The 26,435-nt window shown below is 44.7% G+C and overlaps 1 protein-coding gene across 1 annotated transcript in view; it reads right to left on the minus strand.

The window, feature by feature from the left end:
* RAB3D (RAB3D, member RAS oncogene family) overlaps positions 1-21,418 on the minus strand; it is a 36,100-nt gene extending 14,682 nt beyond the window's left edge. Inside the window, exon 1 of the mRNA XM_066613567.1 lies at positions 21,306-21,418. The gene's annotated coding sequence lies outside the window, so the exon portion shown is untranslated. The remainder of the gene's footprint in view (positions 1-21,305) is intronic.
* Positions 21,419-26,435: the final 5,017 nt, after the last annotated feature.

Genomic DNA, 26,435 nt, shown 5'->3' on the forward strand with positions numbered 1-26,435 from the left:
TGGGCCCTTAGGCTGCAATCTTGTCTATACTTACCTGGGAGTAAGCTCCATTGACTAAAGTGGGACTTACTTCTGAGTTGACATGCCTAAGATTGGGCTCTTAAGTCTTGAACAGCCAGCTTTCGACAACAAACTTGTTCAGTTTGGGTTGTTTATAACTAAAGTGGGGTTTGGTTGGTTCAATCAAACTTCCAGATTGAAGTGTGAATATTTTTTTTATTATGAACCAATACAGCAATTTACAATTTTTTTTATAACTCCTGGACTGCCTTTAAACTCAACCGCTGCGCAAAGATTCACAGATTTTTATCTGTTTGTTTTGTGCATCAGTAATTCTTATAAGATGCTGTCAGTCTCACTATGGGGATTGTAAAGGAAAGTTCAAGATCTCTTCTTATCACCCTCTCTCTCCTCTGATCACAATATGTCTTGAATGGTTTCATGGACTTGGGCTGCAGTTCTCAAACTCTCAGGGAGTTTGAAGACTGCAATACCGTAAGTCCCTGTGGGGGAGCAGTCGCTAAGGTGGTTGCAGGGACTGGCATGTACTTAACAGTCCCTGCTGCAGCCTCCCAGGGGTGCGGGGAGCCCTGCACTTAGAAAGCGAAAGCAGAGCGATCACGTCCCACCTCTGCAAAACTAGAAGTGAACGTGATCAATCCACTTTCACCTTTTGAAGGCTGGGGAGGCCTGCACAGGGTCAAGTAGGGCTCCTTGCACTCCCGTGAGGCTGCTGCAGGGATTGATAAGTACATGCCAGACACTGCACCCCCCTTAGTGATGCGATTCTGGGGATGGGTCGTTGCCTCCCCCTGCCCCCACCCCTTAAGGGGGCAGAGGCCAGGGCACACGGCACCCTAGTTTGAGAAGCCCTGGATTTGGAGATGCACCAATCTACAGCTGTCTGACTGGTGGCCTGCAGAACCACTACGGCAGCCATATACCATGAAGAAATGCCTGAGATCTTTTGCAGTTTTAGAGAAGATGCTAGAGTTTAGAGCTGCACAAATGAAAACATGCACAGGCATGACCATTCTTTGTACTTTCCATTCAGTCCCGTTTAAAAATTAGCCTGTTTCAGCACAGGATCTCAAAGCTATCACCCTAAGGTTATAACTCAGGCTAGCCTTTTCACTACTCCAGTGCAAGTGCTTGAGCATTCATCTCCTATTTGGCAAGCTTCCCATAGCAAAGACTGTAATCCAACCAGTCCAACTGGTTTGGCTCTCTGTGGCAAAGCCATTTAATAAAAGCCACCCTTCCAGTTCTCCAAGTCTGATCAGGAACTAAAACTCCTGACTCCTGACCGGAGGCAACCTAGTAGTGGGCCAAAGAATTCCAACAAAATGGGCAGATCCTAGCCCCAAATTCTCCACCAAGTCCTCTTTTTTTCTTTGCAACTACTACTGAGGGCATATTAATTGCTTTTTCCCTCCCTAATTAGATTTTAGTCATATCTGCCCTGTCCATTAAAACATTATACAAAAATTTAGCTAAATAAATGTAATGACTTGGGGGGGAGGAATGTACCTGCAGAAGTTCTGCCTAAACTGAAGTTGTTAAGGCTCAATGCCTCTGCAACAATCTAGTCAAGTTTTTTTTTAAGCCCATGGAGGACACACACAAAGGACGCAAGTAACAGCTTGGCTACTGCTGCCCGATCACTTTAGCCCGACCAAGCATCAAAATATAATATTTTGAGCCTCCCTACCTTTACCACTACCATGGAATCAACTAGGAAAGGTTCCATTAGAAAGTAAGGCAGCTGATTCCTTCAGGCCACCCGAACCCTTTCCCTCAAGAGAAGGACCTTCTGCAAAGGAAAGGGTTTGTTTGTTCAAGGTGGCTGACTAGAACTACTCTTGCCCTACAGGGCACACAGATGAGTAACACTGCTTACAGCTGGGGTGGTGGCCATAACGGCTGGGTGGGAATGAAGAACAAATCTTGTACGGTTGGCCTACACAGAACAGATTCCTTTGGTTAAGACTATAACATTGAGTTGCCTGCAATACTGGCAGGCAACATCCCTGAGGAGCTGCCAGGCTGATTTGGAAAACAGGCTCCAAAGTGACCAGCAAGACATTTAGCACGAGCCAGGCCTGAAGTTGTCACTATCTGTGATTAATAAGGTGAATGGTTATTTTTTGCAAAGTCTGCTTCCAAAGGGATGGGAAAAGGGCAATACTGCAGTAATCCCACGGTTTATTCTAGTACAATCCATTTCTTTCACATTCATTTCAGTTGAGACCCACTCCATTTTCTGATGCTTCTGACTTAGTGTTTTCCAGCCAAATTGCATGAACATTTCAGGTACTGTATCACTTCCTTAGGGCATATCTGAAATATTTCAGAGAGACCAGATTGAAAGAAGTAATTTTATTGGCCATCTTGTGTTTTAAAAGGTGCACAAAAATTTAAGATGTACAATATAGATTTCGGTGAGACACCCAGGAGGTTTTATGCTCCTTGTAATGTCTGTTTCCCCAATCCCACTGGCATGATATTTTCAGGTATTCTACTACTCTTAAGGCACAATACCTGAAACAATTCATATAAAGGGCAACATAAGAATCTTATTTTATAGGCCAGGGGCATTGGACACTTGGGGCAGGTTGCTCAAAGCCACAGGCAGAGCTGGCTTCTGTCTTGAGATCCCACGAGTGTAGGCTAGCTCTACCCTTTGCTTTGAGCAGCTGGTAGACTTGGCCTCCACCAGGGTTATCTTGAGGCAGAGGCCAGGTCTACGTCTACCTGTCACTTCAACTGGTTGCTCAAAACAAAGGGTAGACTAGGCTTCCACCTTAAAACCCCTGGGGGGAGGACATGTTTACTGGCAGCACAGTGGGAGGTTTGACACCAGAGGCAAACTGCTTCCCCACCCTGTCCTTGGTACACTATGGTAGTTGCATGACATTTCTGTTGCACTCAGCAAACATTTGAAAAGACCAGATCTTCCAAAAATCAAAATACAGAGGACAAAGGTTTCAAAATACAGAGGACAAAATATAGAAGACAAGATTGGTTCTTTTAAACCATTTGAAAACTGATAGATCTGCTTTTATATAAGAGAAGCAGCAGCAGAATGAGAAGTGCAGCAGGAGTACATATTAGACCATTTGCTTTGGGACATTTTGGAAATGATTAGGGCAGGTACACAGACAATACCAAGTCTACTGAATGGCTATAGACTCCTGAAGCACACAGACCACACCTAGTCCTCAGTAGTTTTGTTTTATCAAGGTGTCTGCATGCTAAATGCTAGTTAATCCCTAGTTTTAAAAGCTTTGGAGTTGAAATATTGTCCAAGATGTGCATACTTGACTCTGCAATAGACAAAATAAGAACTTGATAAGCTTAGTAAGGATTAAAGGCATCGTGTATCCCTTCTGTAAATAAGAACTACTTGGAGACTTTTAAAAACCAATACGTATTTAATTATCAGAATAACCACACAACTCTTTGTCAGTTATCTGTTATGTTATCTGTCCAGCCTCTTCCCCTCCAAAATACTGTTCACGGACCTTTATGGACATCAAAACAGCATCAGTTTTTTACTCTGGCTTTTTCCTTTGATTGCCAGGCACAAAACTGATGTGGCCACCTGCTCAAAGCTACACTCACCACCCGTCACATTCTGTATCAGGGCCATTCCATCATCTAGGGTGGCACAACTTCCAGGCACCTTTGTCCTTTGTGTTTGAAATTTGAAAGGTGTGATCCTTTCAAAGTTTTGCAGAATGCCACAGAAATGTCATGCAACTACAACAAGGGAAACTACAAGCAGCACTAAAGATGTTAGACCTTTCCTATTAAAATCAATATAAAGCTTCCTGTGCTTGTGTGCCTTTTGGGGTTGCCCATAAATGACAAGCCTGTATGTGTGAAACGTTTCAGATGTCATGCCTTAACTGAGAAGTTGAATACTTGAAATTTCCATGCCAAAAGAACGAGAAACACAGAAGTTACAAGTGCAAAAGATTCTGGGTGGGTTCCTTACAACCAGTTTCATCAAAATTTTTCAGATATTATGCCTTAGGGGTGCCTTACTCAGTGCCTGAAATATTAATACATTCTAGTTAGAAAAACTACAGGCAGCAGAGGACAGGGTGGCTCTCCACTGAAACTGATGCAAAATTAATGGAGTTTTCATTTGTTTACAAACCAACAGTGGAACTGCTGCAAATTCACCACCTATTTCATGTCTCTTGGAATGCAGACTTTGTACTTAATCACCTTCAGCCTCGGTGGGAGGAAACCTCAACTTTTCTTCTATTTTTTCCCTTGTTTGGGACCCTTCTAGTACACCTCAGAGATGTCTGTGATGCTTCAGCTTTGTGAAGGGGCTGCTGAGTCACTCCAAGACAATAGATAGCCATTGTTTATCCTATTGTTATGCTGTTGGTTGCTTCTTCTTCTTTTTCCCCCAACTGACTGGCACAAAAAAAAACTGGGTTTCAAGCCAGCTCATTGAACAGTGAAGCCCACCCAATTTCCAGGACTGGAAAATTCAGAGACACAGGTGACCTCCCTGCCGTACCTAATTCCACAAAATCAACCAGGTTAGTGTCTACAGGCTAGAAAAAGTGGGGTCATGCATCCTCCTTTGCACCTTGCTATAAGTGTGGGTGGGCCAGGACCCTGGAGCAGCGTGAATAAGTCCCATTCCTATCCAACATTCTAGTATCAATGCAGCAGTGCCAATGGGGCATGTGGTGCATCCTACAGTGGGGTGGGCAGTCATGGAAGCCTCTTCAAGGTAAGGGAATGTGTTTGCTCCTTTACCTCAGGGCCGCACTGGCATTCAAAAGTTGGATAGGATTGGGTCCTAAGAAAGGTTGGGATGATAACCAGTTGTAATTTCAGGATTTGTTGCATTTTCCGCCTTTATTTTAGTATCTTTTGTTGGTGCCACCCCCACCCACTTTTTCTTCTTTCAACCCTCCTTTCCCAAAAGAAACTCTAACACTTCTCATTTGTACATGCTAATTCCAATAAATATAGGCTGATTTTAAAATACGCCCCTTTGGATAGCACTGAAGGCCAACTCTAAGACAAAAAAAATAAAGAACTCGGAAGCAGTTTTTCTTTCCCTTTCCCTGCCTGCCAACGTTTAAAGAAACCTATGCCTACCAGCTGGGACTGGTCCAGATTCTCAAGTTTATTTTGGCTAAGATAAAAAATCCTTTCTGGGGTGTTTAACCCCTGCTAACTGGGTAAGAGGCACTCTTTCAAGTGGGTGCTCCTCTTTTTAGCAGGGGGAGAGTAACTGGCCCACCTCACCCCCAGCAGTGTCTTTTCTAGTGGCTGCCTGCTGGTGTTCTTTTGCATCTTTTTAGATTGTGAGCCCCTTTGGGACAGGGAGCCATTAGTTATTTGATTTTTTTCTCTGTAAACCGCTTTGTGAACTTTAGTTGAAAAGCGGTATATAAATACTGTTGTTGTTGTTGTTGTGTTTAATACATACCAGATATCGTCATATAAAGTCTTAATTAGAAGAAAGGTTTGTCATGTAGAAGTTAGGGGGTGTTAATGGAAAAAGCCTTGCTTATATAAATAAAATTCAATTATTCAATGAAGGTCCCTTTACTTTTACAAGATGAGGTCGGGGGAAGTTTTGAGAAGTTTTATTTTCCTTAGCTTAAAGAGGCTCACTGAAAGGCATTGTAGTAGAACATAGTGCCAATATCTGGGTTTATGACACAAACTTCCATTTCCACCCTCACAGGATCTGATAAGCCTAAAAAAGGATGGCAGGATTACTGGCTGTTATACCAAGATGGGCAGGGCATGCTGAAGAAATTCCTAACCACTGGCTATCAAAACCAGAAAAGACTTACAGAGGATTGATGACTAATGTCCTCTGAGGCTACTTAGATATTTCCACTGGGAACATCCTGAGCAAACTTTCAATCTTCCTTTTATCAGCAAGGATTAGCTGATGTTTCTGAAACTGAAACGGAGCCAAAAACCAGACTGAACCTTCTCTCCCACCCCCACCCCACTCCTTCCACTGAAAAGAACAGATTTTGAAATAACCTGAAAATCGTTACTAAAATAAAACTGACAAAACCTTCACAAAATATACAGGTCACCAGTTCAAGAAAGTGGTTGGCAAAATAAAACTGATGTAGTGGTAAGAGACCCTGGAAATCCTATCCATGATTTAGGGCTCAAGCCTATCCGACTTTCCAGCACTGATGCAGCCACAGCAGCCTTAAAGTAAGGGAATGTCTGTTCCCTTACCTTGAGGAGGCCTCCATGACTGCCCCCCCCCACAGCAGGAAACATTGAACACCCTGTTGGCACAGCTGCATCAGTGTTGGAAAGTTGGGCCCTGAGACTCACAAATCAAAAAGAGTGGAATGGGGTTACATCACATTGTTATTGTGTCTAAGGAACTGAGAATATACAAAAAGCAAGGGGAACGTCTGTAAGAGGGCACTATATTTATTAAAGACATTTAATATTCAAACTTTCACCCCCATGGGCCCTTTGCACAAACCTACCAGGCTTAGCAACAAAGCATGATGGATTACGCTGGTCCTTTTTCAGAGTGCTTATATATGCTCTCCCTTAGGACAAGAGACAGAATCACACATCAACAACCCACAATTTTTTTGCTGCATCTGGAGCTGCAAGAACACATCCCAAAAAGCAAAGTTCACAGTAGCATACACCTCACTCCTGAACATCTACCAGTCATCCGTCCAAAGCATCCATAAGTTTAGCGGCACACACAAAAACCCAGGATCATAGAATATCTCCTTCTACAATTAAGGGAAACTGTGTACTGGATTGACACCTCTGCCTTCCTCAACAGATAGTAGCAGAGCTTCCTACAAAGAAAACATAGGACAATGTTTAGGAGGCCGCACTGCAAACAAGCCCCCAAATGCAGGTAAGCTCAAATCAAGCACTGGAAAAGATAACAGGGAAACACAGCCATCTCCATTGCTGAAGACCAAGCCTACCACTCCACCTATTGCTGCTGCCAGCCAAACACCTCTGACTCATTCTTTCTGGTAGGATCAGAGCCAGCGGGCATGACAGTAACACCCACAGTAACCAGAGAGATGCAACTTTTGCAGAGGATCAGAATTGTCTCACTGAAAAAAAGTCTTCTCCTTCAAAGATGAATCCCCAAACACAGACATCAAGGCAGCCACCAAGTGAATGCACACTTTTCCAGTCCATGACTAAGATTTAAAACTCCTGGCTGAGGCATGAAAAAGAGGCATCCTTCCACAGTCACTTCAGATGTATTCATCACAGGGGCACAACAGAACGGGGAGACAAGGTATAGTGAAGGGCAGAGTGCCTGTACCTTTAACCATTGTATAGAAGAGGGAATTTTGGCAGGTGCAGCTCAACATGGAAAGGTTCAAGAACTCAGACCTGTCAAAATTTCTATACAATGTTCTATACAAATTGTATAGGCAGTGTATAGGTACTAGGTTCTCCATTGTATATGCTCACACTGCAATGGAAGAGCTGTGATGGGCTCTCCACCAAAATATTCTGGGTTAAGAATCTGCATCTTGTCCACTGCCCACTAGACATCCATAGGTCCACTGGGACATCAGTAAGAGGGGTGGCTCAATATCCCCAGGAGTGGTTACTGCGGGTGTGGTAAACCACTTCATGGAGTGGAGGCGGCAGGGGACTGGATGTCAACACCAATATTTGCAAGAGAAATACAGTGATGCCTCGCAAGACGAATGCCTCGCGCAACGAAAAACTCGCAAGATGAAAGCGTTTAGCGATTTTTTTGGTGACTTGCAAGACGAATTTTTCTATGGCCGTGCTTCGCAAGACAAATTTTTTTGCATTTTTTTTTGTTTGGTTTGTTGTAAATCGTGCTTCGCAAGACGAAATTTTCGCAATACGAAACGACTCGCGGAACGAATTAATTTCGTCTTGCGGAACGAATTAATTTCGTCTTGCGAGGCATCACTGTAAACTATCACAAACTGGAAAGCAACCCAATGGTCATGAAGTTGGTCTAACCCATGGCTAGACAGCATGAAGTGGGCAGGACAAAATAAAAGACGTGCTGGGGCATAGCTGCCTTTCAAGTACAGATAACATGGGGGGTATAATTAATGAGCATCACTGTGACTGGTGGTAGAGCTTTATTTTTAAGGCTGCAATCTTATACAGTTTCCTAAGAGTAAGCCCCATTGAACACAATGGAACTTACTTCTGAGTAGGAGTGCAGAGGCTTGTACTCTAAGATGCTTATACCTTGTCATTCGGCCCCCATAAAAGTCCCAAAGGAAGATTGCAAGAACATCCATTAAAAACACAAACAATCCAATAAAAATGAACCATCAATAAATTTAAAACTACAGAGTCAGCAAGAAGAAACCAAGTCACAACATTAAAGAGGAATGGAAAAATCAGGCCAAGCCAAATGCAGGGTGAAGCAAAAGGGCCTAATCCAAGCACTGAAATGTCACTCCTGAGAAGGTGGAGCACACCTCACAGGCCAGGGAGCATCCTATCCTAAATGCTGGAACTGAAAATGCTTCTTCCTGCTTCCTTCAGAAATCCAGTTGGCTGAGGCATTTAGCAGGGAGGAGGATTGACACGGGCAGGCAGAACATGAGCTGTCCCCACAGGGCAGTCCTTCAAACTGGTCTTAAACCATTCAGAGTTTTAAAAGTTAATAAACAATACACTGAATCTGAACACCCTGAATTGCTAGAGATGCTGTGTGAGTGGCTGGTCAGGTTGCTACATCAGCCTTTGTTTTTACTGCAACAACTGCCCTTTTCTTTTTTTTTTACTTAGCTACTTCTGGGAGCACAGGATCCTGACTACATTATCCTAGTGCTAGTTCTGGGGTATCAGCAGCTGGTAGAGCCTGACCACAGGACCAGACTTTCAGCAACACAAAATAAACCAATATTAAACACTGATTAATATTAGGTTTAATATTGATTACATTAAAGTGTTACCATTTTCCATTATCTTGGACTGTAAACCACTTTGATTTGCCTTGATAAGAAAGATGGGATATAAATGTGTTGTTTATGTAAAAGAATACTGACCACATAGACCCAATAGGTAGGCTTTGTATATATTTTGTGTTTGTCCAGTTATCTGTACTCTGCAGTTTTCAAAAACAGGAAAGCAGCAAGTTCAGAGGTCGAAAGCTTCAAGAGAAAGGAATCTGGCAGCATGAGGAGGGTGTGTTGGGGTGCATAAGGGCAAGAGGATGGATGGATTTTTAATCCATTTGTATTGCAAGTAACATATTTTTCAGTGTTCCTGTCCTCCCCCTCGTGTTCCAACTTCCAACAGATGCTGAAGCCTTAAGATTAGGATGCGATATAGTTATCAATCATGCCAAAAATCACACAAGCATCATTAAATGGCAGTGCTTCTTAATCTTTTTACCTTCGCGACCCACTTCATCAGCTGTGGCTTCAGGTAGTGCCCCAGTGCCTTGTGGTTTCTGGGTAGCACCAGCCTACGACCCACTTTGTGGGTCTTAAGGGAAAGGGGGGAGAGGTAGTGAGGGACATGGATATGGGAGAAAGAGCCTGAAACGATGAGTCAGGGATTGCTAGAATCTGCCTCTAGAATATTTTTCCCTTCCTCTAGCATGGGCTGATCTGCTATGTTGTCACAGAACGTTCTGGGGGGAAAGTCAAACAGGACCTTTCTGATACGCCTTCTCTGCTGCCTCAGAGGCATTCATGTCAGCTTGCAGTAGTTGGTATCAAAAGAAAAACAGTTCTGTTTAGGGCAGTGCCCCTGTATATTTGCGTGTGCATGGTGCACGAGAAGGGATGAATGGAGAATAAATTCATTTAGAACTGACCTTTTCATAAGGTTCCACAGGTCTCTTACTAACCAGCAAAAAGTGAGTCGCGTTCCAAAGACAGGCATCCACAGCCTGTTCTAGTTATCTCCCATATATGGGTTCTTTGCCTCTACAATATCTCAGTCATAGTGCTGGTTCAACTAAAAGGCTAACTTCAGACCCATCCAATGAACTTCCTACTCTTCTTCTCCCTTCTCTCAAATGGTGATTGGGGCACACAGAGAGAATCACACTGTTTAAACTTTGGGTTTTAGTACACTATTACAATGGAGTGCCGTGTCTGCTTTATGCTGTGTTGTTAAAATGTTAGCTCCCTTGAGCATCCCAGGAAGATGGAATATAAATATTTTAAACAAACACATAACTGTTCCATACTCATTCCTCCCTTAGTTCTCTACTGGAGGAGGAAGAAAAGAAATTCAGCCTTTTGCCACACTGTACGCACCCAGATCACGAGAACCAAGGGGTATTTTAATGCTGTTAAGACATAGCCGCTCACATCAAGTGGTCTCAGGAACGTTCACTTAAAAATACCACCTGCAAAAATGCTGCAAGATGGAAATGGGAATTGATTCCATCGGCAACACTGCAGCCTGAGAACCGTCTTTTTCTTGGCAGCAAAGCAGAGCTCAAGATAAACTCGCTGCTTCATCACCTCTTCCCAACAAGCACAATGAGACAGTAGAGCTGAAGATTTCAGCAGCACGCAAGCCGGATGTTTTCACATGCAGTTTAAGACAATTGTGCCCAATGCATATTTGCAAACAGGGACTAAACGTGTATACCCATGGGTTGGGCACAAATAGGTTAAATGATCTTTTCTTTAGTTGACAAATACAAAACCTGCATTGATGACAGCATAATTTTAGTTTCTCTTACACTTTCTATCATGTATTAATAACATGTGCTTTTGGCACATGTATATAAGAAGAGGCCTGCTGGATCATACCAAATGACCATCTACACCAGCATCCTGTTTTTCACAGTACACCCACCAGCTGCCTCCGGGAAGCCCATAAGCCTAGGCTTACTTCTTTCCCACTGTTGCTCCCCTGCAACTGGTAATTCAGAGGCATAGTGTCGCTGAAAGTGGAGGTAGCAGATAGCCATCAGGACTTGTAGCCATTGATAGGCATTCCTGTGAGGATTTGTCCACCTTCCTTTAAAAGTCATCCAAGTTAGCGACCATCGCCACCTTTTGGGGCAAGAAATTCCACAGATGAATTATGAGTTCTGAGAAGTAGCAATTCTTTTCGTCCATCCTACATCTCCCACCATTTGATGTCCCATGAATCTAGTATTGTGAGAGAAAAAAGTTCACTCTCCACACTGTACATAACTGTGGGTGCAATCCTAACCCCTTATTGACATAAGGGACTGCAAACTTTCCAGCACTGGCAGAGCGGTGCCAATGGGACGTGTGCTGCCTCCTGCAGTTGGGTGTCACTCACGGAGGCCTCCTCAAAGTCAGGGAATGTTTGTTCCCTTCCCTCAGAGCTGCATTGTCCTTATGTCAGTGCTGGAAAGCACTGACATAAGGGGTTTGGATTGCGCCCTGTATGTCTCAATCATGTTCATCCTGAATAACCTTTTAAAAAAGAAAACCTTCAAAACACTGTTGCTTTTCCTCATAAAAAGTTGCTCCAGCCCTCTAACCAGAGGTTGTCCTCCTTTGCAGCTTTTCCAGTTCGATAATAATATTCTTCCTGAGGCATGGTAACCTGAAGCGTACATAGCATTCCAAATGTAGTTATACCATAGATTTGCATTGGGATATTATAACAGTATTAGCAATCTTATTCTCAACCCCTTCCTAATGACTCCTAGCATGGAATTTGTCTTCTTCACAGAAGTCAGATGCTGCCATGACCCACAATAACCCAAGGTCTCTTTCTTGGTCTGTCACCCACAGCTCAGACTTCATCAGTAAATAGGGGAAGTTGAAATGGTTGCCCCAATGCGTCTCTCTTTACACATCTTGACACTAGACTGCATTTGTCATTTCTTTGCCCATTCACCCAGTTTGTTGAACCACTTTTGAACCACTTCATAATCCATTTTGATTTTACTAACCTGAATAGTTTGGTGTCAACTACAAACATGGCCACCTCACTGTTCACCTCTAACTCCCAGGTTTTTACAAGTTTAAAAGCATCTGTCCCAAGACAGATCTTGGGTGGGCGTTTTTTCTTACCTTCTTCCACTGTGAAAACTGTTCATTTATTCTTAATCTGTTTCCTGTTCTTTAACCAGTTAGAAAACCATAAAAAGGAACTGTCCACTTTTTCTATCACTGCCAAGTTCACTGAAAGGCCTTTGGTGAGAGACTCTGTAATCCAGGTATATAGCATCAGTTGGATTGCTCTAGCCACATGTCCACTGCCTCTCAAAATACTCTAGAAAGTCAGTGAGGAAGGATTTACCTTTGCAGAAACTATGCTGATTCTCCTTCAGCAAAGCTTGGCCTTCTATATGCTTAATCGTTTTATCTTTATTTATGCCTTCCATGAATTTACCCAGAACAGTCATTAAGCTGACCTGCCTGAAGTTTCCCAGATCCCTTTTTAAGTACTGATGTTACACTAGCTAACTTCCAGTTCAACAGAGGCTGATTTAAGGGACAAGTTACATGTTTTTGTTAAAAGCAACTTCACATTTGAGTTTCTTGAGAACTCTTGGTAGGATGCCATTTGGACCCAGCGATTCATTAATTTTTAGTTTGTCAATGCATTCTAACACCTCATCACTTCTTTTTTGGACACTGTTCTTCAGATTCCCGCCCTGAAAAGGTCAGCTCAGGCATAGGTATCTGCCTTACATGTTCAGTAGTGAAAACAGATGGAAAGAATTCATGCAGCTTCTCTACAATCTCCATAAAGCATTGTCTGAAAAACCAAACAATGCAGGGAACACACTGCTGATCTGCCCTTAAGGGACTGCATTTATTACAAGCCAGCTTCTGATTCAAGTAGATTTTGAAATGTGCTGAAAAAGGATATTTAAAGGTGGGGGGGGGGAAGTGGCCATCTCTGCAGATGTGGGAAGTGGACTGGGGATGTTGGGTGGATGCTGGGTTCTTATATACAGATGGGTTAAGCTATGCTGAAAGATCAGGGATGCGAAAGACACATCTGAGAGCTGTTAGCCGTCAAACAGAAAACACAGTTGGTAGAGCATCTATTGCAGTCATACTGTGCAACTGCTACAGTAAAAACCAGGGAGACAGTGACTGATGTGAGGAAGCCAGCAATCCTCTTCAAAAACCAGACACATGCTATGGAATGCATTCATGAATTCAGTGCAAATGAAAAGAAGACACATTTGTATAAAAAAAATTTTACATTTTACATTTTACATTACAAAAAAATTTTTTATGAACTAATCATTAGGTTAAAAAACATAATGAAGTACATTATAGAACATTAAAACACACACACACACACACACACACACACACACACCCCTTGCTCTCACAAGTCTCAGAAGAAAGGAATTTCCAGTTTTAAGTTTAGGAAACCTCTCCAAGGTCTCTTGCTTGCTAACTTGGTGCAGGTGTGGTATATACTCAATAGATCCCAAGCTGGCTGATCCCAGAGAAGAGGTCTACAAAGACTCCAGGAAGCACAAAAGAGCAGAGAATATGGCTCAGGATTTCACTGCTTCATCTCTCCTGTTATTTAAAAACTAAACAAGGGAAGGTTTCCAGTTCTTCTTGTTCTCATTATGCAAACAACATCTACTGGAAGCTCATGAACTGACTTCCAAGAGGACAATCAGAATATGCTGTTTATTATTTATTTGGAAAAGCATTTCTAAGCCATCTGTCTCCCCACCAGGGGGCCTCAAGTTGGCTCACAAATCGCCCATGTGCTCCATTATGGGGGAGGAGGGGAAAAAAGCTTTTAAATAAATTTCAATAAATCCACAATAAAAGCAACAAAAGCTGGACTCGACAGCCATCTTAAACAGAAACAATGTGGTGGTATTGCTAATGCAATATAGGCAACCATGTGTAGGACCATGTGACTATGCAACAACAATTTGAACAAACTCCTGCTTGCCACAGGTACACAAAGGTGCCTTCTGCTGTATCCAGACTATCTAGCCCTAGAGCAGCAGCAGCAGCTGTCATAAGCCTCTGGTAGAGCTCTCTTGCTAGGAGCTCAACTTTCATATACAGTACTCTGCCACTGAGCTATGGATACTGCTCTTGAGCTCAGAAGCACCTGCTCGAAAACTGAACCAAAGTTCTCTGGGAGCCTCAAGCCACCAAGCTATTCAACTACTGGAGAACAGCAGCAGTGCAGGGACATGAATGAAGGGGAAAGAAGAAGGGAGACTGCTGCCTTCTCAAGGACTCTAACCTCAGAATAAACTGCCAGCCCCCTTGTGCTCTTTTGAATACTTCTAGCACTTTGAATGCTTCCAGCACCAACAGTGACACTTATTACTCACCTACTTGTTGGGGATCAACTTCCCTAACTTCAAGTTGTGTAGCTGAACAGTTCCCTCTCCTTGTGTGTCTGAAACTGAGGTCTCCAACAGCCTAGAGCCTAACCTACCCTCACCTACATCACCTAACCTACATCACCCTGCCTACTTGGTCTCTCAGCAAACTAGGGAGATCAGGTTCAGTAGGTCAAGGGGATGCCAGGCTATAGCACAAGTCTGAATTCCTTCCCAGGAGAACCAAGGATCAGTTCCCTCCCTGAAAACTTTCTGATGGAGCTTTTTATTCTGAATGGCTTTAGGTAGTGGGTAGGGTTGAGGGGGAGATTTGATAGGTGGACAGTGAGAGGGCTGCAGGATCTTTTACTCTCTGTTGCCCTATGTTTTTGGCTGCTATCGCCATGTTTTTTATTTATGCTATTATGGCTTTAATATGTGATTTTATTATGTTTTTATTTGGTTTTACTCTGTATGTATCTCTTATGTTTTAAATTGCCTTGGGTACCAGGTTGTGTTACCTGGGGAAAGGTGGCACATAAATCTGCAAATAAATAAACACTGTCAGTAGATCTCAGAGCCTGCATTTGGTCAGCTTAGCGCACATGCCATGCACCAGTTTTGCATGCAGAACAGCTCCTCTGTCTGAGTAACCCATCCTACTGCCTGCACCAGAATCAGATCACACCCAGGGAGGTCAAGCTCAGCGCATGGCCAAAGGTTCGACACCCTTCTCCTCTACTGATGCAATTTGCATGCTTCATGTTTCAGAACCAGGTTGCTTGAACAATCTTAGTTTGGCTCTAAATAAACTCTTTTGAGCAGAGCACCATGCCCTCCCACTACTCCAGCTGTGGGTACATTAAAATGTGCCTTTTAACCCCCTCCCCAAAGTAATTACATCTGATTCTGCCTTAGTTGCAATTTACCAAGTCATTAATTTGATAGTATTTTGTGCACATGCTCTGATTATTCTTGAAGTAATGGCTGCACAATTATCCCAGTTCCCTTCCTAAACTTGGGTTAAAAGACATGCAAGATCCTGCTCCTCCTTCATTTCTACTTACAGTCACACATCAACACGGACGCAAAGAAGAACAGGCATCCCTCACCCCCATTCACTTTGGTCCTATCTAGTTTCTGAAGTCTTCTGCAGCATTGGCTGAAAAGACCACTCTACCATCTGCAAGACTATGAAATGGAAGGGACTGCAAACAGGCATGATTTCAACACCCGTTCTGCAAGGTAAGCCATATTCTGCTTACCAGCCAAGCAACAAAGGATCAGTAGCCACTATAGTAAGAGCACATGTCCAGACTATTCTGATTGAGAGGACCAGGTTGCCCCAATTCTGTGCAATCTTGGCAGTTCAAACATGCCAAATGGCTCTGCCTGACAAGGATGCACAGACCCTATGTAAGCTGCATGGCTTGCTTCTTATAGTGAGGGGTGCCTAAGGAGGCATTACGAGTCTGGTGTGGCACCATGCCAGGTGCGGCACTCCAGGGGGGTGCAACACTTCAGTGATGGAGCTGGGGGGGCACTCCATCACTGGAGTGATGGGTACATCACTGCATTGTCAATGATGAGGCCCAGAGCTGCAAGCAGAGCTCCATGCTCAGGTGTTTCTCTCTATGTTGTAAGGGCCCTCCTGCCCATCCTTGCTTTCGATTGGCTCTGAATCAGGGCACTCTGGATGCAGTTGGCAATGACATGAAGACATTATGTCATCCCTGAACTTCTGGAATGCTGAACCTCTCCAAAGTAACAGCCACACTGGGTGCGGCCAGCCCAGCAACACTTCTGGGTGCCTGTCTTTTTCTGGGCTATTTCCAGAGCTTATACAACACACAGCCAGGAGCCTGGGAAACTGCCCAAAATGGTCGCTTCAACAACTGTGGGCAACTCATCAACAGTCCAACACATAGTTTTCTTAGGCTAATGGTTAGCAGCCAGCAATACACCTTTACGACAGGCACTGGTGACTTCCTACACAGAGTACACAGCATGCTAAACAGCAACTCCCAACGGTTCTTCTGTATACACCTGTAGGCAAAAGCTGGAAAATATTCAGAGAAAATAGCTAGGTAAGCACAACATCTAAATAAACGATTCAATCAGGTTGCAATGGTTATCATGCATGCCAAGGCCATGCCATTCATGAAGGCTGACTGAGGTGACTGCCACAGGCTGCAGACTGGAAGGAGACATCCACCTCCACCCACACACTCATTCATTCCCATTCTCCCCCCCCCCCCAATTTGGACTGAAAAAGGATGAGGAGGGGAAGAGGCAGGAAAAGAAGAATGGAGAGGGATGGCTAGGTACAGCCCACCATTCTCCTCTCCCTCACACTTCCCAGACTGGAATTGAAGGGATTTGGAAAAGAAGGGTGGGACAGAGCCAGGCCCCGTGATTTGGAGGGCCCCTGTGCCACTGCCAGCTCACTCAGTAGCCGACACCCTGGCATGGAATTGTCTATGCCGAGGTGTGGCAAACAAAGCATTGTGTGGGCCCTCCCGCCTGCCCTTCCGTCCATATGGCCTGAAGTGGGTCTCCCAGAAGCAGCAGGTGTCATCATGACACCTATTTCTGGGTGCCACACTTTGGACGCAGCACCATTAGCATTGGACTCGCTGTGGTTGCTTTTACCTGTGATTGCTTGGTGAGTGGGGGGGAGGCCCAAAGGCTCCCTCCCAAAATGCTCTACACTGGGCCAGGCAGCACCTGGCAGAGAAAGTGGGAGAAGCAGAGGCTGACATATCACTAGGTAATGGGGAACAGTATCGGGCAAACTTCCTCAAGAGCCCACAGGTCCTGGACGAACACTGATGAACACATACTGGATGCTGAAGGTCTTTTTTTAGGTTGGCACCTGTGTGTTGATGCAGGAAGGCAACAAGGGTTCACCTCCTGCCAATTCCTTAGTATGTAATCTGAAGCATCACATGGGCACCCACACACTTCTGGCTTGTGAAGAAGGGGCACAGACAGGTAAAAGAGACAGCTGTTTCACTGTCAAGAATGTTGAAACCCTTCTCAGAGAAACAGCTGTTAGCAGATGCCCCTCAACTAAAATGCTGCAATCTGCACATAGGTTCTCCTTTCAGCTGGAAGCTGCAGAACAAATGCATTCTAGAAAGGGCTGCTGAAAGACAAAACTTGTGGTATGACATGGATGAGAAAACAGTGGCTTTAAACAAACCATGTTGAAATTTCCCTATTCTATCAAACATTACAGCCAAACCAGAAAAAGAAAACACAACTGCCTTATGTAACAAAAAGAGATTTCCGCAAAACTGACTAATGAGACTGAGGCCCATATCCTAACAACTTTCTGCACTAACACAGCTGTGCCAAAGAGGCATGTGCTGCACTGTGGTGGTGGTGGTGGTGAGGCAGTCACGGAGGCCTCCTCAAGATAAGAGAATGTTTGTTCCCTTAACTTGGAGCGGCATTGCCCTTACCCTGGTGCTAGAAAGTTGGTTAATATTGTGCCCTGAGTGTTCCAAGAGCCAATGAGGTGTTATTATGACACAGCAGGGAACCCATAAGGTGTTACTATGAGTCAGCTATCATTTCCATGCATCAGAGCTAATACTCTTATTCAGTTGTGTAAGTGTCATCAAGTTGGCTGCTGGCTTTTTGTTGGTTACGGATTTGTTGGGTGACCTGTACTGTTATATATTAAAATAAAGTCAATGAGGGTTACACCAACCCTAGTGATGCCACTGCATTTAGGCCGTGCATGATATTGTAATTTATTTTGAATGGTCTGGTACCGGAGGAGGTCCATCATGGGGGTAACACAATGGACTCTCATATTGGGTGACACAAACCTAAGTAACACCCCTTAACATACATACATATAGTGAAGCCTCAAACCTCCTGTAGCAAATTAACAAACAGCCAAGTTAACAAGATAATGCGGTTGAAAGATTTCCAGCCTCAGGCTCAGATGGACTTCCCTTGGTAGGAATTTCTGCAGTGAGAACTACCACTGCTACATAGCTGAAAAGGATTTGTCAAGACACAATGAAGAAATATCATATATGTAGTTCTCCTCAATGGATCTCAAAGGGCCTGGAGGTATAATTTGTTTAAGGGCATATTAGTCAAGCATCTACTCTCTCATGATCCCTGGCACTAATCCTTTCAAGTTAGTTGCTTAGCTCTGCAAGATGTATCACACAGACATAGCAGAGAACCAGTGATAAAACACTCATTCATGTCAATTGCAATGACTTGTTCTCTTCCAAGTACAAGGCCATGCTAGAAAATAAGGAACCTTCTGTAGTGACAGATTTTAACAGCATCTAGATCTTCCTTATCACTAATACACCTTTACTAATAGGGATGGGTCCTATGAGTGGATGACAGTGGAGTGTGAACACTCCATAAGGAGCATTCAGGAGGCAATGTTGAGACAAAGATCTAGACCTGCAAGAGAAAGGGAATAGGGCATAATTTGAGCATATAGGGCCATGGCACCACTTTAAAATGGCAGAGCTCTGGCATGAGATAGCGATAAGGAATGCCTCAACATATGGAGATTGCCTTTCTATTACCAGTGAACAGCCACAAACAGACCTGATATCCTGAATTAAGGAAAAGGGTTTTCAGAGAACAAGACAAGGCAAGGAACATGGAAGGGGAGAGCAAAGGGCCACTGGCAGATTGGCTGAACAGTAGCCAGCTAGTTGGTCATTGAAGGCCTTCTTCTTGCTGAGGTGGTAACCATCAGTGTAGGTTGTACCACTTCAAACTGCAGGTGGGGGTTCACGTGAATGGTACAAAACCTCTCCCTGAACGTGAGCATGTCAGGGAGAAATCTAGCCTAGAACCCTTCTCTCTAACATACAAATGTCTATGTGCAAGGATTTTTTCTCTCTTAAGGAGCGCTGTTCAATTCTATGAGCCCCTACCTGCTGGCTGTGGTGGAGCAGCTCACATCAGTGAAGAAAAAGGACTTGCAGCTCAAGCCTATGCATGCCTACTCAGAAGTAAGTTTCACCAAGTTCAATGGGGATTGCTCTCAGGAAAGTGTGTACAGAACAGTAGCCTTAATCCAACACTGATTTTGTTAGGTTCTGTTTAAGGCAATACTGATCTTGTTTGCTGTTTTTTTTCTGATCTTGCTTTTATGATGAAGACTTAGGGCAGGCTACTGGATAGATTTTTTTTAAGTGATGAAAATGTGAATAAATCTCAACACACAACAATTCCTCTCTGCACCCCACCCAAACAGTCCTGATTTAGGGAAGGCCACGTAAACCAGGAAGAGGCATTCATGCCTGCGGGTGCCCTGCCCACTCCTAATGATCACTGACTGGAACACACATAGCCTGGCAAGTTCTGGGCACCTGCCAGGGACATGAGATGTTCAGCCTTGCCAAACCTCCTGTCCACCTATAGGTAGAGGGTTGCCAAGTGACCAGAAAAAGTCCAGCCTGACCTGCTTTAGTGCCTTTTACAGCTACTGGATGTGCAGAAATCAGTACATGGTCTTCACAGCATGGAGATGCAATATAATTACCATCATTAACTGAATTTATTATACCCCAAACAATTAAGAACCTCTCACCTATTAGTGTCAGCACATCAAGCTGCTGTCAGAAGTACAAGAACAGAGTCTGGCAAAAAAAATACACCTACACTGCTTGTAGGTCTGACCCACTCTCATCCCACTTGTCTTCAGGATTAAACTCCCATTGGCGTTGCTCTTGCACCAGGAGTTGGGCTATTCCCAAAATTAATATAGGAGGCTGCATAACTTCAAGCCTTTCCATACTTAAGGGAATCCCCTGATGGAACCCCAAACAGCATCACGCACCCCAGCATCAAAACACCAGCAAACTTAATATCCAGGCACTTGCAGCTGGTTGGGGGTGCAATCTTATATACACTGACATGGGAGTAAATCCCATTTAACTTACTTATATGGGCTTACTTCTGAGTAGACATGCCCAAGATTGCACTGTTGAGCTCTTTACCACTAACCACTGGATTCATACAGAGATCATGCCAAGGGGGCTGAGACTTGGCCCCACATATACCTATGGCAGCTTCAGAATTTCGACAAGGCTGCCTGCCCTCTTCCCAGGCACATGAAAACCAGTCTCTGAACCCCACAACCAGTTACCACTTTCTGGGGGTGGGGGTGGGGAGAACAGTTCAATACTTGTGGTTAAATCGGGATTCTAGAACCCAATCCTGTGCTTGTCTACGCAGAAGTAAGCCCACTGTCCCCAATGGAGCTTACTCTCAGGAAAGTGTGCATAGGATTGCAGCCTTAAGCGGCTTTTGCAGCAGGAGGAGGAGGGAAAAAAGCAAAGGGCGGTAATTATCCCGCATCTATTAAGGCTGCAATCCCAGACACACTTTCCTGGGAGTAGACCTCATTGAAGACAATACTTCTGAGTAGACATGCAACGGCTCAAGGAAGCCCAGGTCCAAGCCTGCCTCGCCGGATCAGCCCCAGGAGCACCGCATTCCCCCTCCTCCGCTCCACAACCACCGCCTTGCCTCGCCTCCCCAAGTCCCAAAGGGGGAGTTTCCTTCCACCCGGGCAGTTGCCATCCCCAGCCCTGCCTGGCACGGAGGCAGCGGCGGCGCCTCCCCGGTTCCTGGCAATCCAGCGCCGCGGGCAGCAGCTGTTCCGGGAGGGCACGATCCTCGCGACCCCCCCACGCCTCTCTCTGCGCTCAGAGGGAGCCTGCACGCCCCAGCGAGAAGCCACACTTAGAGCCCCATCCTATGCATGTCTACTCAGCAGTCAATCCCATTCTAGTCAATGGGGCTTACTCCCAGGAAAGTGTGGAGAGGATTGCAGCCTTGGAGCCCCATCCCATGCATGTCTACTCAGCAGTCAGTCCCATTCTAGTCAATGGGGCTTACTCCCAGGAAAGTGTGGAGAGGATTGCAGCCTTGGAGCCCCATCCCATGCATGTCTACTCAGCAGTCCGTCCCATTCTAGTCAACGGGGCTTACTCCCAGGAAAGTGTGGAGAGGATTGCAGCCTCACCTCCCTTGCTGCTGCTGCTGTCGGCGCGGGGCCCGGGCTGTTCCTCCTGCGCCTCTCCAGACTGCTGTGCGGGAGGTCTTGGCTCCTGCCTTGCACGGGAGAGAAGAGCCACCCTGCCGAAAAAGGAAGGTGTGCCCGGGCCGCCTTTCCGCAGCAGACCTCAGCAGTCGACCTTCCACATCATCCAGCCACTCCCATCCTGGGGCAGGAGGGGGGAGAGCGAGCGGCAAGGCAGCAAGTGGCCGCTGGCCTCGCTTCCTTCCCTCTTTCTCGTGTGCCTTGCAACGTCTCTTTCATCCTCATTCCAGGCTTGCGACATGCACTCCGCAAGGAGGGCCCCACAGCCCAATCCTGGGCATGTCTACTTTATAAGTAAGTTCCATTGAGTTCAGTGGGGCTAACCCCAGGAAAGTGCGTACGGGACTGCAGTCTCTGGAGGACTCCTCTTTGCTTAACACACACAGGTAATTCAGTGGTAGTGACATGGTTTCTAAGCCCAATCCTGTCTGCTCAGAAGTAAGTTCCATCAGAGTCAGTGGGGCTTACTCCCATGATAGTGTGGGTAGGATTTCAGCCTGAGAGCAAAATCTATGCATGTCTACTCACTTCCATTAGCGTCAATGGATCTTACTCCCAAGAAAGTTTGGATAGTATTGCAGCCTGAGAGTCCAAGCCTCTGCCTGTCTACTCAGAAGTAAATCCCATTAGAGTCAATGGGGCTTACTCCCAGGAAAGTGTGAATGGGATTGTAGCCTCTAGCAGGAGACTTCTGCATTCTAATCTAAGGGAACTGACACAGGTGATCTGTTATCATCCCCAACACTTCTCCTTATGCAGATGGCCTACACACACTGCCCACCAGTTCTAGGTACAGGTCCACAAGTAAGTCCATAAGAAGAGCCCTATTGGATCAGGCCAAAGGCTCATCTTGTCCAACTTCCTGTATCTCACAGTAGATCACCAGATGCCTCAGGGAGCACACAAGAGATCTGCATCCTGGTGCCCCTCCCTTGTACCTGGCATTCAAAGTTTGCCTACTTCTAGAATGAGGAGGTTGCGGCTTGTAACTTGTGAATGGACTTTTCCTCTAGAAACCTGTCCAATCCCCTTGGCATCTAGGCCAGACACTGTCACCGCATCCTGCAACAAGGAGTTCCACAGGTTAATTGCACGGTGGGTAAAGACATATTTTTTATAGCAGTGGAACTTGCAAGTAGGGAAGGGGTGGGCAAGCGTCAAGCATCCACTCTATTTTTTGTGTTTTATTAGAAACCAGCTGGAGCTAGGTGAATGGTGGCTCAAGGTAGAGCCTCTTTATTACACTATACACTAGAATAAATGCACCAAGTGGTTTACAGAACAAAATGGTTCTTTTTGCACCCCATGACCTACATATACAAGACAGTCTACAAGTGAGAGATTTTGGGGGATGGTGCTTCAATACTGCTTTCTCTCTTGCAGACATTTTCAAAATGAAAACTGCAACCCACACTTTTATATTATATTCTGGTTCCTGCAATCCACTCCTCACTTTCTCTCTTGCTTGCAGGAGGTTTTCATGAGTCTCCCCCCTTGGCCTCTGAGTTTATATATGAAAATCCACTTCTGATTTCCTCTTGAGCTTTCTTTGTAGTAGTTGCCTAAGTGGGGGGCTGGGGTCTTATTGCTCCTGCAAACTGCAACTGATTTCTCCTTAGATCCTGAACTATTTCCTGCTACCCCTTTGTGCTTGGCCTTTCTGTTGGGCCCTTCTCACCATTGGGTGTGGTTCAGCTGCCTGCATTGCTTGGTAAGGCTTAGTAATTGCACAACTTCTGCCTGAAATGTGGGTCTCCCTAATACAATTCATTATTTGTACAGGCTTCTTGAGGAAGGGAGTTTGTTACAAACAATTCTGGTATGGTGACAGTGCTTCTCTCACCTCTCTCCCTCAATTTGGGTTGTTGCCCTCTATAGACAGGCAGAAGGCCCATTAGGAATTAGAGAATGTTTCCAGGTGGGCAAGGAGCCCTGCCTTCCCTCAAAGCTAGCCTCTTTCATGGTGGGATAGGGACATGGGGCTTTGTGGCTCTTCTGCCTCTTGTCTAATTCCATTGAGTTCCAGAGATTACTGGTAGCCAATGCCAGATTATTTCCCATTGCACTTTAAGGTGGAACCCCTGTGGCACTGCTAGTATCTATTGGTTTGCCCAAAGCAGTTCTCTGCTTGGCCATTAGCTGGATGAGAAGATTGGCCTGAGTTACAGACTGATGAGTGGAAAGAGAAAAAAAACACAACTCAGCTAGGGTCTTTTGTCTTAAGCAGCAACTTGATCTGCTAAGGGCAGCAGAAGCTTTTTCATGTACTGTATAGCAATGAATGTTATTGCTTGTCCATGTTTGAAGCTCAGAGCACAACTGCAGAGGTTGGCAAAAACGTGCTAACCCTTTTGGGAGCCTCTGGTCTGAGCTGGAGTGGGATAAAAATGTGATCTCAGTAACGAATGTTTTGAGAATGGGAGACTGGAAAGTGATAGAGAACCAAAAGAGTTGGGCAAGGATGAGACTTCCCTATTACCCTGTTCCCTATTACAGTAATTCTAGCATTATTTGTTTGCAGATCTCTAGGAATTTTTAGAAGAATGTAGGTTAGGACATAGCACCACCTAGTGATGCTTAGATGGGATCTGACGCTGAAACATTAAGTCCTGATTGTTAAATATTTTCAGCAAGAGAAGTGAAAGATCTTGTATTTCTTCCACTATTATTCCTCTCACAAAATTTTGATTTTTGGTGAATGACTTTTTCATATATTCTAAAAGGGAATACAGTATTGTACAGTAATTATTGCTCTTCTTACTCCAGTTTTGCTGAACAGAATGTGAGCAATGTCTTCAAAAAATCAAGGGAAGTCCATTTTCTTCCCAGCTGCTTTGTAGGGAGTGCTAGTTTATTCAAGTGTCTCTTTGCTACGCACAATGGCATAGACTTTACACACAATACTACATATTAGGAGCCAGGATGGTGTAGTAGTTTGGGATTTGGACTTCGACCTGGAGGTCCAAATCCCTGCTCAGTCATGAAACTTCCTGGGTGATCTTGGGTCAGTCACTATCTCTTAGCCTCACCTAACTCACAGGGACAGTTACTCTCCCCCTTGTTGTTGTGAGGGCAAAGGGAGGGAAGAAACCTTGTACACCAGGGGTGTCAAACATACAAGGCCCATGGGCCATAAGCAGTCCCCAGAAGCAATTTATCCATCCCCTGCTACGTTTGGATTCTCCTAGCTTGATAATTAGACTCACTCATATCTTGAAAATATGATCAAGATTTGCACATTTAATTAGTATCCATGTGAGAACAAAATGCTTATTTCTGGCCATCATCTGTTTAATGATGTCACTTTCTGCTTAATGATGTCACTTCTGGCCCTCAGCAGGCACCATGAATGCTAACTTCAGCCCTCTGTATGCAATGGATTTGACATCCCTGATGTATACCAAACTGAGCTCCTTGGACGAAAGATGGTATAAAAATGTGAGAAATAAATAACATTTTGCTCACTTTCTGGGATGGTAGAAACTTTTCACATTGGTATGGGGATATGAAAGGAAGATGTGTTCCCTGCCAAATGCAATGGGTTTCTGGCAGGTCTGTAGTCAGGATTCTAGAGGTGGGTGTGTGACTATTTTTTCAGGGTGGGCAATTATGTTGGGTATGTATACTGGTGTGCAAAATGAAAGGATAAGTATGGAGAAACATCAAAGACCCATAAATGCAAAGGTGGGCAAACTGCTGACTCAAGGTGGGCAATGCCCCCCCCCGACTCCTCTCTAGCTACAGCCCTGGTTTCTGCTTCTGTCTGCTGCAAGATTTCTGGGTCATGCTGCTTTCACTACTGCTGCTGCTTGAAGCTTCCTCCAACGATTGGTCTTCTGATCCAGCCCATTTCTTCCTTTTCCACTTACCATCTTACTTTCTCTCGCAGTAGCATCAGGCAGGTTGGACACTAGTTGAAGGCCTGTACCCATCAAAGTGTCCCCTAACGGCTGACCCCTGAACTCTCAGTACAAGAGCAATGATAGCATGGATGCACCAAGACTTTCTGCCCAGCTGAGGGCGCTGTAGCTCAGCACTGGCTTCTTCTATATGTTGTTTTCCACTCTGTCATTTTCTAATCCAGGGAACAGAAGGCAGAGGAGAAGCAGTGAGGACAAGTGAGAGGATGGCAATGGACATTCCCAGCCAATCTGCACTGCTACCTGAAGCGGGAGCCTCATAGTTGGGATGGCACCCAATCAATGCGTGGGTGAAGAGTACCTTAAGGAACCCAGCATAGGGTTTTGCCCCAACCTGGTGCTGCTTTCTCCTGTTGTGTCTTCTTAACCTTCAATTTTAGCCTTACTGTATCAACAATTGTTGTTTAAGCCTCATGTTCTGGTCAGAAAGCTGGGTTGCCTCTGTTTTCTTGGCTAACTCTCTCTCTCTCTCTCTCTCTCTGGTATTCTTAAAACAACTGATTCTGTTCAGACCAAATGGGCTCTGTTAAGCATGACTTTTATATCCTGCACCACTGCCTTAGATATCCTAAACCTGCACAATTGCATTAGATATCCTAAACCTGTGTAATCTGAAAGGATAGAGTACCCCCCTTTTTATATAAGGTCTTACTACCCCTAAGAATTCCTCCTTCAAGTGTGGACTCAAGACTCTCTGCTTACTGTTCCATTGTTGCCTCTGATTAAGATGGTAGCAGCTAAGAGCTGGACCATCCCTGGCTAATTTTCTGTCTTTGTTTTTAAACTGTGATTGTATTATATTAACAGATATGATTTGCCACTTTGAGGCCTTATGGCAAATAGCACAAACCTAACAAATAAAGCAAATACTGTACGTGCTTGTCCCTCCCCTGCTGTGAACTGACCTGCCAAAGGAAGTGCTGAAAGTGCGCAATAATTGCAAAATGTTTTTATTTCCGTTAGCCCTTAAATGATTTGGTGGTTTGTACAGCTCTTTATTAGCTTTGGAGTATCTTTACAACTTCATAATCATCGTATTTCTATGTTTACTATTTCTGAGCATCTTGGAGAGAAGCCATCTATATATATACCTTCGATCTATTTTGATGCAGCATGTTTGAGCATGTTTTGA

Source organism: Tiliqua scincoides, chromosome 2 (genome assembly GCF_035046505.1).
Source record: "Tiliqua scincoides isolate rTilSci1 chromosome 2, rTilSci1.hap2, whole genome shotgun sequence".
In the NCBI taxonomy this organism is placed as follows: domain Eukaryota; kingdom Metazoa; phylum Chordata; class Lepidosauria; order Squamata; family Scincidae; genus Tiliqua; species Tiliqua scincoides.